The 13,802-nt window shown below is 43.8% G+C and overlaps 1 long non-coding RNA gene across 1 annotated transcript; it reads right to left on the reverse strand.

Annotated features, from left to right (window-relative positions):
* Positions 1–7,892: 7,892 nt before the first annotated feature.
* LOC143689454 (uncharacterized) lies at positions 7,893–11,065 on the reverse strand. The gene is made up of 2 exons (XR_013178789.1): positions 10,854–11,065; positions 7,893–8,789 (listed from the first exon to the last, which is right to left on the reverse strand). It is a non-coding gene; the product is annotated as an uncharacterized LOC143689454 (long non-coding RNA).
* Between the last annotated feature and the right edge of the window lie 2,737 nt (positions 11,066–13,802).

Here is a 13,802-nt window from a genome sequence, read left to right on the forward strand (position 1 = left end):
TTTTTCAAAACTCACAGAACTAAACAGTGACTTTTATTGTATGCTCCAAGTTTTGGTTTGCTAAAGCTGCTGGTATGCAATCTACCAGAAATGGATCAGCTTTTATAAAGGGGATTTATTAAGTTACAAGTTTACAGTTCTAAGGCCATAAAAATGTCCAAACCACGGCATCCAGAGAGAGATACCTTGATTCCAAAGAAAGGCCAACGTTTCACATGGGAAGTCACATGGCTGGCATCTGCTGTTCCTAGTTCTGAGGCTTCCAACTTCTGATTCCACTGGCTTCCTCTCTAAGCATGTGTGGGCCCTCACTTAGCTGCTCCAAAGCAAAACTCTGGTTTTCACCTCTTAGCATCATCCGGGACTGGAGATTTCTTCTCTTCAGGTTCTGGCTATTTCTGTGTGTCCTTCCTTAGTACCTGGGCTTTTTCTGTCTTGTTCTCCAAACATCTGGGTTTATGTCTGTGTCAGCTCTGAGCTCTTTTAAAGACCCTAGTAAATGCATTAAGATCCACCTTGAATGGAGAGTATCACAACTCCATGGAAATAATCTTATCAAAAATCCATACCCACATGTAAACAACCTAATCAAAAGGTTCCACCCTAAACAACTGGTTTGCCCTTCTGGATTGGGATTAAAAAACATGCCTTTTCTAGGGTATAGTAACAGTTTTCAGAGCAGCATGCTCCCTGAAAAATAAGAAAAAACATTGGCCAGAATGTTGGGAGATTCTGGTATGGAATGCAGACTGTAACAAATGAATGTAACTATATTCAAATATATGATTACATAGTTAGTGAAGGAGAAGGAGAAGGGGCTAACCTAAATAACTTTGGAAAATGTTGTTTTAACTGGTTGGATACAGTAAGGCTAAAAGAACAAAAAGAACTGTATCCAAGTTGGTCAGCTTTCTTCTCACAGGAGTAAGGCTTAACAATTCTGAAACTACCTACATATCAGGATTGAGCAAAATGTAAATAATATCGTAGATAATAAGAACAAGGTTTCTTACTGTCAGAAAAAGCAGTTATAGATAAGGTAGAGGTAAAATGTTAGAATGAACCTGTGGTGCTGTATTAGTGTCAGAGATAAGAATATCAGTAAGAATTCATGTTCACCGTATCTACACATTGGCAAGCACAAATACATATAAAGATTGTGTGTGCGTGTGTGTGTGTTGGTATACAAACATTTCATAGCTCTGCCCACTGAGTGGGCTCAGAATCAATGACACTCCAAGAGCAACAAGCACATCTAGCAAGAGAACTTGGTTTCTAAATACTATTCTTCAATAAAGGAAACCAAGGTTTCTTGGAGAAATATCTAAAGAACTAGGTATGGAAAATAACAGTTGATCCTGTAGCATCTTGTAGTGCCAGAAAGTAAGAAAACGTGCTTTAAAAAAAAGGGTATATCAAAAGGACACAAGATCCAACCATCCATACTGATAAACAAGCAGAAATTGAATGAGGGACAAACCTTAAATGTAAAAGAAATGAGGGAAATATAATATCAATAGATCACTGCAGTAGTAAATGCTACAGGTAACATCCACTCATGATGACTAAAATTAATGGGCAAAGGAGAGGGCTGGAGTTTAGACTTCAGACCCCCTCTGCAAGGCCTCTCAATCAAATTTCTTGCCTGTAAAAAAAAACAATTAATGGACAGAGGAGAAAAAGGATATTTGAATAGCCTCCAAGTATCTCCCCATAAATATTTATTGCTGTGGTGGTTTTAACATAGGTCCCTGAATTCTGTGATATTCCACCCTCCAAGAGGCATAGCCTACTTTCCCTATCCTCAACTGTAGGATGGACTTAGTGACTTGCTTCTAACCAATAGATTAATGGAAAGGAAAAACTACAGAAAATATGTGAACACTATCTTAACCAAATGATCAAGATAAGTTGTGTACGTTCTGATATATGATGAGAAGGGTCCTTTATCTCTGCAATATTCTTTCTAAAAATAATCACTACTCTTCAAGAAAGTATCAAATGTCCTAAAAGACAAGGCAAAAATCAATAATCTGTCAGAGACTGGAGGTGATTAAATGCAATGTGGTATCTTGGATTGGATCCTGGAAAAGAAAAAGGAGATTAGGGAAAAAATTGGAGAAGTCAAATTAAGTTTGTAGTTTAGTAAATAGTACAATGTCAATTTCTTAGTTTTGATAAATGTACAATGGTTATATAAAATGTTAACATCTTGGTCTGCGTATATGGAAACTGTACTATTTGTACAACCCTTCTACAAAACTAAAATTATTTCAAAATAAAACTATTGAAGAAAACAATAAACACAGGTAATGGACTATGAAATTTAAAAACCCAGAAATGGGTTAGCTTTTACAATGGGGATTTATTAACTTAAGTTACAGTTCTGAGGTCCCGATAATGCCCAAACCAAGGCATCAACAGGATGATATCTTCCTCCTGAAGAAAGGCTGCTGGTACTCTGGGACTCCTTTGGCACATGGCTGTATGTGCGGGTCCTTTTCTCCTGGATTTTGTTGTTTTCAGCTTCCGGCTGCTCCATCTCAGCTTTGCAGGCTTTTTTCTTCTTTTAGCTTCTCTAGGGTGTTTTCCTGTGTTTTCTCTGTCTTTTATCCTCTAATTAAGGATCCCAGTAATAGGATTAAGACCCACCCGGAATGAGTTTAGTGAGGTTTATATGAGGTTGATCATATCTCAATTTAAGATCCTACTCTCCTAAATAGCCTATGTATTGATGGGGGTTTACAACCACATGTTAAGAACATGATCTTTTCCGGCATACAAAAAGCTTATAGCCACCACAGGTAACCAGATATAATTAAAGTTCATTGCTGGATAGTGATAAGTGGTTACCATTAAACAATGAAGTAATCCCAATAAAAAAAATCAAAATATTATAACATGGAGGCAAGAAGCAGTGGGTTGAAATACTTAAAGTGCTGATGGAAAACAACCGCCCATCAAGAATTTTATGTTCGCCAGACTCTCTTTCAAAAATAAGGCTGAAATTAAGACATTGCCTGATAAACAAAAGCTGAGGGGGAATATCACCACTAGAACTGCCCTAATCAATGCTAAAGGGAGTACTTCAAACTGAAAGGAAAGGACATTAGACAGTGGTTCAAAGAGGCATAAAGAAATAAAGACCTGCAACCATCTTAGTAATTACAAATGCCAGTATTATTGTACTGTACTGTTTGGTATGTAACTCCACTTCTTATTTCCCACAGGTGCTAAAATGTAAATGCATAAAAAGTCATGACAAATCGAGATTTTTGGACATATAATACACAAAGATATAAATTGTAACAAGTACAAAAAAATGGTGGGGGTATGAGGGAGTATAGAAAAAGTATCTGTGCCAGGCTATTGAAGTTAAGTTGGTATCAAACCACGTATGATTGTTACTGTTTATAGATTTAGGATGTTAAGTTTTAACCCCGTGGTAACTACAAGGAAAAAAGATGAAAAATATACTCAGATATGAGAAAGCACTTAATATAGTACAACAAAGAGAAGCAAATAAATAAAAAAATATGAACGTAAGGCTTGACATAAAAGAAGTATGACTTACAAAGGCTAAATAGCAAAATAGTAGTGATTTTAAATGTAAATGGACTGAACTCTCCAGTCAAAAGGTAGAGATTAGCAGAATGGATTTAGAAAGTATGATCCATCTATATACTGTCTGCAAGAAACTTTAAATTCAGAGATACAAGTAGGCTGGGGGGTGAAAGGATAGAAAAAATGTATCATGCAAGTAGTAACCAAAAGAGAGGCGGAGTGACTATACTAATATTGGATAAAATAGACTTTAAGTAACAAACAGTTACAAGGGACAAAGATGGTCACTGCATACTGATAAAGGAGACAATTCAACAGGAAGATACAACAAGTATAAATATAGGTGCACCGAACAGCAGTGCCCCAAAATATCTGAAGCAAATACAGATATTTTGAAGACAAATTTGAAAGGAGAAACTGATGGCTCTACATTAATAGGATGAGACTTTAACATACCACTCTCAGTAATGGATAGAACCTTCAGTCAGAAGATCAATAAGGAAGTAAAGACTTGAATGATATACTAAACTAACTAGACCTAACAGACATATATAGAACACTGCATGCCACAAAAATAGTACACATGTTCTCAAGTGTATGTAGATCATTCTCCAGGATATACCATATGCTGGGTCACATTAAAATTAAAAAATATTGAAATCTTAAAATGTGTATTCTCTGAACAAAATAGAATAAATAACAAGGAATCAACAACAGAGGGAGAAATGGAAAATTCACAAATACGTGGGAATTAAACAACATATTCCTAAACAACTGATGACTTAAGGAGGAAATCAGAAGCCAAATTAGAAAATATCTTGAGGTGAATGAAAATGTAAATACAGCATACCAACATGTACAGGATGCAATGAAGGCTGTACTGAGAGGGATATTTATAGCTCTAAATGTTTACGTTAAAAAAAGAAGAAACTGAGTGGGCCACGGTGGCTCAGCAGGCAAGAACGCTCGCCTGCCATGCCAGAGGACCCGGGTTCGATTCCTGGTGCCTGCCCATGTGAAAAAAAAAAAAAAAAGAAGAAACTGGCTCAGTGGCAGAATTCTCACCTGCCATGCTGGAGATCCAGGTTTGATTCCTGGAGCCTGCCCATGCCAAAAAAAAGGAAGAAGAAGTAACACTTCAAATCAGAGATCTACCCTCAAAACTGGAAGAACTAGAAAAAGAAGAGCAAATTAAACCCAAAGAAGGAAGGAAATAAAGATTCATGCAGACAGAAATGAAATAGTAAACCAAGAAACAATTAGAATCAACAAAACCAAAAGTTGGTTCTTTGAAAAGATCAGTAAAATTGACAAACCTTTAGATCAACAAACAAAAATAAAGGATACAAATAATGAAAATCAGAAATTAGAAGAAAGATATTCCTGCTGATCCCACTGAAAGAAAAAGAAATGGATAAGAAGAACAACAGAATGCCAATATTTAGATAACCTAGATGAAATGAGCAAATTTTTAGAAAGACATAAATTCCCTACACATTGACTCAAGAAGAAACAGAAAATCTCAACAAATCAATTACTAGTATAGATTGAGTCAGTAATCAAATCCTCCCAACAAAGAAAAGCCCAGGATGGCTTCACAGGTGAATTCTAACAAACATTTCAAGAGGACTTAACTCTAATTCTGCTCAAACTTCTCCTAAAAAGTTGAAGTGGAGGGAAATTCCCTAACTCATTCTACAAAGCCAACATTACCCTCATGTTAAAAAAGGAAAAAAAAATGGCTGGAAAAAACAACCCGCTACATTGACAATCAGAAAGCATTGCTAAGCTAAACAAAAACAAAATGGTTGTAACACGGTAACAGAAATAGTAAATCAGCACTTGTGGGTTACATTCTCAGTTATGATAATGATATGCAAGGATAATTCAACTCCTTTGGGTTCAGTTTACAGTTATCAGAATACAGACTATTGTGAACTGCTATTTTAACTCTCTGGGAAAATATGGCATATGAACAATTTCATAGCAACTTAGTATGAGTGATACACTTGAGCATTATGAACTATTTTATGAGGAAGCTGGCTATGTCTTACCCAGCACATGTATGCTCAGTGAGAATAAGTAGACATAAAGCAGCAAAAAGAGGCTACCAACTACTCCCTTTTTACCTCAACTTCACCATGTTTTACCACTTAAGAGTCCAGGTGTTTGTAATTGTTGCTTTAATTTTGCCCCCCATAGTCCACATCTCTGACAATTCTTGTTTGTAGGAAAGAAATTATCTTTTAAACACACTGTGTAATCTCCACAATTGCCTAAAATATTTTATTAAAGAAGCAATATAGGAGGAGGGGCCAAGATGGCAGCTTAGCAATGTGCACGTTTTAGTTCGTCCTCCAGAACAACTACTAAATAACCAGAAACAGTACAGAACAGCTCCCGGAGCCACGATAATGACCAGACACACAGCGTACCCCAGTCTGGACCAGCTGGACCGGCTGCGAGTCTCCGGAACCGTGAGTTCCCCAAGCCGTGCGCAGTTCCCCAAGCCACAGTGGCCGGCGGCTGGCACCCCTCCCCCACAGGCGGCTTCCCAGAGGGAAAGGAAAGAGACTCTAACAGTAGTGCGGGAGCTTTCCCTAGCTCCCACCTGGGGTCTTCCTCGCAGCGAGACGGGGGAACTCGGTAGCCGACCGGTCCCGGGGACTCGAAGGTCTGGAGGGCGCGCGAGACGAAAGAACGACTCGCGGGAACTGGAGGAGCTGGCAAGGCGTGCGCACCAGAACGTTTATTAGCGGAAGTACAGAGCTTTATATAGTGGCGAGGCGGAAATAGGGAGGGGCCAGGGGAGGCGCGCTGCGTGATTGGTGAGGAGGCTAAGGGGTGGCAGTGAGGGATTGGGTGAGCTGAGAGCAGAAAGATCCAATGGGATAGCGTGAATATGTTGCTAGGCAGAGAGCTAGAGGAACGGGGCTGAAATTACATCCGGCAATTCCTCCCTTTTGTTTAATAGGAGAGGAAGAGAGAGTAAAAAAGAAAAAAGGGGAGAGGCGAGGCTGGCCGCAGGTGCAGGTGGCCCGCGGGTGCCCGTGGGGCTCATGCGGATGAGCCAGCATGTGCATGAGCCACGCTCCCAAAGGGTGATCAGTCCTTAGGGTGGGCAACACTCGCTAACCATACCTGTGCCTGTTGGCGATGGCCTGCGTCCGCGAAGGGGTTTTGAAGTTCGAGAGCTGCTAGAGCAAGAAGTTTAGTTTGTTGTCTATGGTGGGAGAGTTGTCTATATATGCATTTGAATATAATAAGAACGACAATGAAGGCAAGTAATAGGATTCCATAGAAGATGAGGTTAGAGGGTTTGAAGAAAGAAGAGAATGTTTTCGTTAGGTCAGAGAGAATGGAGGCAGAGACTTTAGGGATAATCGTTTTTTCTAGAGCAAGTATGTGAGCTTGGAGTTGGTGGGTATGATTCCAGAAAGATTCATTATAAGCCGTAAAGATCCAGTCACGCAAAGTGAGGCGGGGTTGGGAGTGATTAACGAGGACAGGGGTAACACAGAGGCTGGAAAAGGGGCATCGTCCATCACATGTGGAAGAAGCTATGTCGTAGAGGGCTTCGATGTCTTGGGCAATTAGGTCCATCTGCTGCTGTAGATTGAAGATGGAGTGGTGCATTAGAAGGTTTAGGTCCTCTTGATTGCCGAGTGCACCAGCAGCGGTACGAGTGAGGTTGTTGATGACTTCCACGGTGGTGGAGGTTCGGGTGAGGGCGACAGCAGCTGTAGTAGCAGCGGCTAGAGATGCGACGACAGCAGCAGCGATCGCGGCAGAAATCCCGAAGTCTCGCTGGCGGTGGAAGAATGAGGACAACTCTTCGGTTCTGAAAGGATAGGGGAGTTGCGGGGCTACCCAGGTGGAGGCGTTCAGGGGGATCCATATCAGACGGGGCTGCAACACAATAAACGCATAAGGATACGAAACGTTCCAAAAGTTAGCGAGAACACAGTTTTGAAGGAGAGTTATGTTGGGGCAAAGATAGAAGAAGAAGGGCGGGGCGAGATGAACTGCAGCGGAGATGTTGATAGCAGATATAAGCAAGGGGTTATAGATTGGGCCGCTCAGTTGCTGCTTGTTTTTCCGGACGCAAGTAGGGGTGGCATAGGCGGTACCTAATCTGAGCGGCTTGACACCGGAGAGGGGGCGGAGGTCGAGGCAGGCATATTTGCCACATAAGTAATTGTCAACAAATGCAGGTAAGCCGAAACCTGCAAGATCCGATTTGTTAGCAGCATATGAAGAATAGAGGGAGAAGGAAGGATTTTGATTATAGGGGAGATGGTAGTGACAGCGATACCAGGTGAAATGGCTAAGTGGAGGGAATCAAATGTGGTCGTTTTAGTCCAGTGGGGTATAGGACAGGGATTAGTTGGCGGAACGGCGTGCTTGCGCGTGGCAAAATTGTGGTGTGGCAGTGATGGGTGTTCAGCCGTGAGGTTTTCCGGGTACCACCAAGTAGCATCAAGGGTGTAGGCTAAATAGCAGGAGTAAGGACACGTTTTATAAGTACACGTTCGACACGTTTTACACGTTTTGTTTTTGATGTAGTCCACAATGGTAATTTTCTGTAAAAAAAGACAGTTAGGGAGGGAAGGAGGGCAGATATCCATTTGGGAGTCCTCGTCCTTGAGAATGAAAAGGAGCGCTGAGTGGGGTGGAGAGAGAGAGACATTAAGTGGGGCTTGACTGGGCTGAAGATAGGGGATACAAGGGAGGCGGAGTGAGCAGTCGTTAAGCTGTAATGAGGGAAAGAGGGGGCTATCGGGGGTGATGAAAAGGACTCCAGGGGGGTTCTGCACTGCTGCCCAAAGTTCTCTGGGTGCTGCTGCGGATGCTGTGGGGAGAAGCGTAAGCATTATTAGAAGAATTTGCGTTAAGCTAGGGGAGGGGTTACCGCAACGCTCTCGAGCTCCGTCATATAGGCAGAGGAGTTGCCTTTTTTGAGCTCAAGGGCCGTTTTCCGGGTCGTCTTCTTCAAGGACTGCTTGCGTCATTTGCCAGACCAGGCACCTCGCCCGACAGCACAGGTGTCTGGTAGTCGGTGGTGGCAGTGACGGTTGTGAATTTTTCTTTTTTGAGGGCTGTTCAAGGTGCATTTTCTCCAACTTCTTCTTCAGGGCTTGCATTCTGCGTCGGTGGCGTCTGCTTGGTCGCCGTGGCCGGATGGATGTTCCTTCTGGGGATCCAGATTGGCTGCGGTCCATTCTCTGGAAAGACACAAGCAAAACCTCACCCCTGGGCAAGGAGAGGGGCAGGCCCTTGCCACGTATTGGTGGCTGGGTCACGCCAGTGAACTGAAGGGACCAGGGAAGGCCTGTACGAAGGTCCCCAGTGTTTATGCAGGGGAGATAGTCCTTCTTTATCAAATGTGAGTAAGTTGAGGTGTATTAGGGCAGCTGTGATCAGGTCGCCTGGTGAGGCCTGGGGGAGATTATCCCTTTCTCTTTCAATTTGGATTTTTAGCCTGCAATTTAAAGATTCTACCATAGCCTATCCTTGTGGATTATAAGGGATTCCAAAGTGGTGGGTGATGTTATAGAGGCGCAGGAAGGCTGAGAAGGAGGCGCTGCGGTAGGCAGGGCCATTGTCCGTCTTTAAGTCCCAGGGAATTCCCATAAAGAGAATTCCTTGGCGAAGTGCCTTGATGCAATGTTTGGCAGTTTCTCCCGGTAGGGGAACAGCATAGCACATGCTTGAATAAGTGTCTATAATGACATGCAGATATTTAAGACGCCCGAAGGAAGAGATGTAGGTAACATCCATTTGCCATCTGGCATTGGGCTTAAGGCCACGGGGATTGACTCCTTGAGGCTGCAGAGGCCCTAGTGGCGCAAAAGATGATGTAGGGAGTTGGCTGAAAAATGAAACCTAGAGTGAAGTTGTTTAGCTGTATTAATGGAGTCACCGAGTGTGTTGGCAGCTGAGACAGAGACTGCTCTATCAGCTGCTTCATTGCCAGCCGCAAGCGGTCCGGGGAGGCCGGAGTGGCTGCGAATGTGTGCAATGAACCAGGGCACTTGTCGGCGCTCAAGGAGGCTTTTTAGTCTAATGATTGCGTCATCAATGGCGGAGGGCCCAGGGAAGAAGGTTGCGAGGGCGATGACGCGGCAAACTTGAAAGGTGTATAGGCTGTCAGTGAAGATGTTTAATGATTGCTGCCGGTAAATGTGAAGCGCTTGCGTTACGGCGAGAATTTCGCCGACTTGGACAGAGTGGTTATTGATATGTGTAAAGTGGGCAGGGTCGTCCCTATTAGGGTGGAAGGCTATAAGAGCGAATTTGGTTTTAGATGTGTCCGTGAAGACTGTGGTAGAATTAGGGAAGGGAGCTGATGAGGGGAATGGGTGAGAGGGGTTATTGAAGGGCAGGTGGGCGATCCCTTGAAGCAGTCAGTGACTGGGGTAGTGATTATCAAAGTCACCAGTAAATTCCTCTAGAAGGACTTGCATGTTGTGTTGTTGCGAATTAAGAGGTTGTTCTGTCTCACATTGAGTAGCCAGACAATGGTGTTTGGCTGCTGGGGAGCGGGCAGCGCGTGCGCGAAGGGGTTAGTGTGAGAGAGGGGCTTGGGGCTTATATTGCAGGCAGAATTGCCGGGGGGGGGTGCCAGGGGTCGGCCGAGATCGCTGCCGGCGTAGCGGACGGCCAAGGGGCTGGGTTAATGGGCGTGGTGCCATTACAAGATGGCGGACGGGGCGGGGCAGTGGGATCATAAGATGGTGGACAGGGCGGGGCAGTGACGCAAAATGGCGGCCGGGGGCTTTCCCCAGTGAGGGCGGGGGAAGGGCACTTCCTGTTTTTGTCCGTTGAAGAAGGAGGAAGTGGCGGGCTAGATGGCGGGAGGGAGGGGTAGAGGCACTTCCTGTTTTCTTCTGGAGGAGAAAGAGGAAGTTTGCCCGTTTTTTCGTTTCAACAAGAAGGCGGAAGTGTGCCATCTTGATCGGCCTCGATATTGTTTAGTTTGGGGGGTTGAGTTCGAGCGCATTGTTTAGTTGCTCGAACAAGGACTCGGTATCGGAATCGGAGTTGATGGGAGAGTCTTCTGCGTTATGGGGGTGCTGCGCAGACAAGGCCTCCCGCGGGGCACAGTGGGACGGGGGCCGCGAGCCCCGAAGGCAGGAACGAACAGTGAGCGACGAGCGCAGATAAGAGACCGGGGAGGAGACGGGGTAAGGCTGCTAGGTTGCTATTTGGGGCCGGTCGCCGGGCTTAAGTGTGGCGAGCGGCGAGAAAGAGAAAACGGGGCCATTGCCAATGGCGGGGGCCCTTACCTGTCGAGTGTGGCGAACGGGGCTGGAGAGAAGACGAGCGGCGGGGAAGTCCCTGTTCGGGCGCCAATTGCGGGAGCTTTCCCTAGCTCCCGCCTGGGGTCTTCCTTGCAGCGAGACGGGGGAACTCGGTAGCTGACCGGTCCTGGGGGCTCGAAGGTCTGGAGGGCGCACGAGACGAAAGAACGACTTGCGGGAACTGGAGGAGCTGGCAAGGCGTGCGCACCAGAACGTTTATTAGCGGAAGTACAGAGCTTTATATAGTGGCAAGGCGGAAATAGGGAGGGGCCACGGGAGGCACGCTGCGTGATTGGTGAGGAGGCTAAGGGGTGGCAGCGAGGGATTGGGTGAGCTGAGAGCAGAAAATCCAATGGGATAGCGTGAATATGTTGCTAGGCAGAGAGCTAGAGGAACGGGGCCGAAATTACATCCAGCAAGTAGCAGGGACTGAGTCCAACCAAACACCAATTGTGGCATTAATAAACAAATTTTGATTACTAAAAATAGGCCCCCAGCTCAGGCGAAACTGTTCAAGGTGGAGGTCACCTATTGGGCTCACCGAAAAAGAGGAAAGGGGAAGAAAAAGAGGCTTTTGTGGCTGTCTCTATGGAGGCTTGGCTGCCTCTGGACTCAGCGGCAGGACTACACAGGCTGCAACTGCCCCAGGCATATGCAGAAACAGGCTGCTTTCAGGGCTGTCTCCCACCTGAGCCTCCCCCAGGGGAGGGGTGAAACGCAACTCAGGAGGAATCCCTCCCTCAAGGAATTCAGACCCCAGGGCTTGGCAATTTGAAGACATTAAAACCAGCCTACAACCTCTCCTCTGTCTCCACCACACCCTCAGCAGGGAGAGGCTTCCAAAGTTAAAGGAGCCACAACATCTTTTGCTGGTGGGACCCACAGGCAGACAAGTGCTGGGCAGGATAAGAAAAACAGAGCCCAGAGACTTCACAGGAAAGTCTTTCAACCTGCTGGGTCTCACTCTCAGGGAAAACTGACGGAGGTGATTCCTTCCCCCCGAAAGGAGGCCAGTTTAGTCTGGGAAAACCCGGCTGGAGTCTGTAATACCTATGTAGACCCTCCTAAGGGGTGGGGAGGGAAAAGGCACCTTACAAGCAGGACAAGAAACAAGAAAACAAGAACTGAAAAATTACCCTCTGTTAAACAAAACTTAAGCTAGAGGCCCAGAAAAAGCTGAACTGAACGTCAATGAACTGATAGACAACAAACTCATCTAGCAAGAAAACCGTAGGTAAGATAAGTGAAAGCAATCTCCAGAAAAAACTAATTAAGGTATTTAAGTGTCCAGGCGCCAGCAAAATATAACAAATCACACCAGGAAAATTGAAGGTATGGCCCAATCAAAGGAACAAACCAGTAGTTCAAATGAGATACAGGAGCTGAGACAACTAATTCTGAATATACGAACAGAAAGGGAAAACCTCTTCAAAAACCAAATCAATGAATTGAGGGAGGACATGAAGAAGGCAAGGAATGAACAAAAACAAGAAATGGAAATTCTGAAAAAACAAATCACAGAACTTATGGGAATGAAAGATACAGTAGAAGAGATGAAAAAAACAATGGAAACCTACAATGGTAGATTTCAAGAGCCAGAGGTTAGAATCAGTGAACTGGAGGATGGAACATCTGAAATCCAAAAAGAAACAGAAACTATAGAGAAAAGAATGGGAAAATATGAGCAGGGGCTCAGGGAACTGAATGATAATATGAAGTGCACAAATATACGTGTTGTGGGTGTCCCAGAAGGAGAAGAGAAGGGAAAAGGAGGAGAAAAACTAATGGAAGAAATTATCACTGAAAATTTCCCAACTCTTATGAAAGACCTAAAATTACAGATCCAAGAAGTGCAGCACACTCCAAAGAGAATAGATCCAAATAGACGTTCTCCAAGACACTTGCTAGTCAGAATGTCAGAGGTCAAAGAGAAAGAGAGGATCTTGAAAGCAGCAAGAGAAAAGCAATCCATCACATACAGGGAAACCCAATAAGACTATGTGTAGATTTCTCAGCAGAAACCATGGAGGTGAGAAGACAGTGGGATGATATATTTAAATTACTAAAAGAGAAAAACTGCCAACCAAAAATTCTATCCAGCAAAACTGTCCTTCAAAAATAAGGGAGAAATTAAAACATTTTCAGACAAAAAGTCACTGAGAGAATTTCTGAACAAGAGACGAGCTCTGCAAGAAATACTAAAGGGAGCACTAAAGACAGATATGAAAAGACAGAAGAGAGAGGTGTGGAGAAGAGTGTAGAAAGAAGGAAAATTAGATATGATATATAAAATACAAAAGGCAAAATGGTAGAGGAAAGTACTACCCAAACAGTAATAACACTAAATGTTAATGGACTGAACTCCCCAATCAAAAGACATAGACTGGCAGAATGGATTAAAAAACAGGATCCTTCTATATGCTGTCTACAGGAAACACATCTTAGACCCAAAGATAAACATAGGTTGAAAGTGAAAGGTTGGGAAAAGATACTTCATGCAAATAACAACCAGAAAAGAGCAGGAGTAGCTATACTAATATCCAACAAATTAGACTTCAAATGTAAAACAGTTAAAAGAGACAAAGAAGGACATTATGTACTAACAAAAGGAACAATTAAACAAGAAGACATAACAATCATAAATATTTATGCACCGAACCAGAATGCCCCAAAATAGGTGAGGCATACACTGCAAATACTGAAAAGGGAAATAGACACATCTACCATAATACTTGGAGACTTCAATTCCCCACTCTCAACAATGGATAGAACATCTAGACAGAGGATCAATAAAGAAACAGAGAATTTGAATATTACAATAAATAAGCTAGACTTAACAGACATTTATAGGACATTACATCCCACAACAGCAGGATACACCTTTTTCTCAAGTGCTCATGGATCATTCTCAAAGATATACCATATGCTGGGTCA

The sequence above is a fragment of the Tamandua tetradactyla genome, chromosome 7 (assembly GCF_023851605.1).
Source record: "Tamandua tetradactyla isolate mTamTet1 chromosome 7, mTamTet1.pri, whole genome shotgun sequence".
In the NCBI taxonomy this organism is placed as follows: Eukaryota; Metazoa; Chordata; class Mammalia; order Pilosa; family Myrmecophagidae; genus Tamandua; species Tamandua tetradactyla.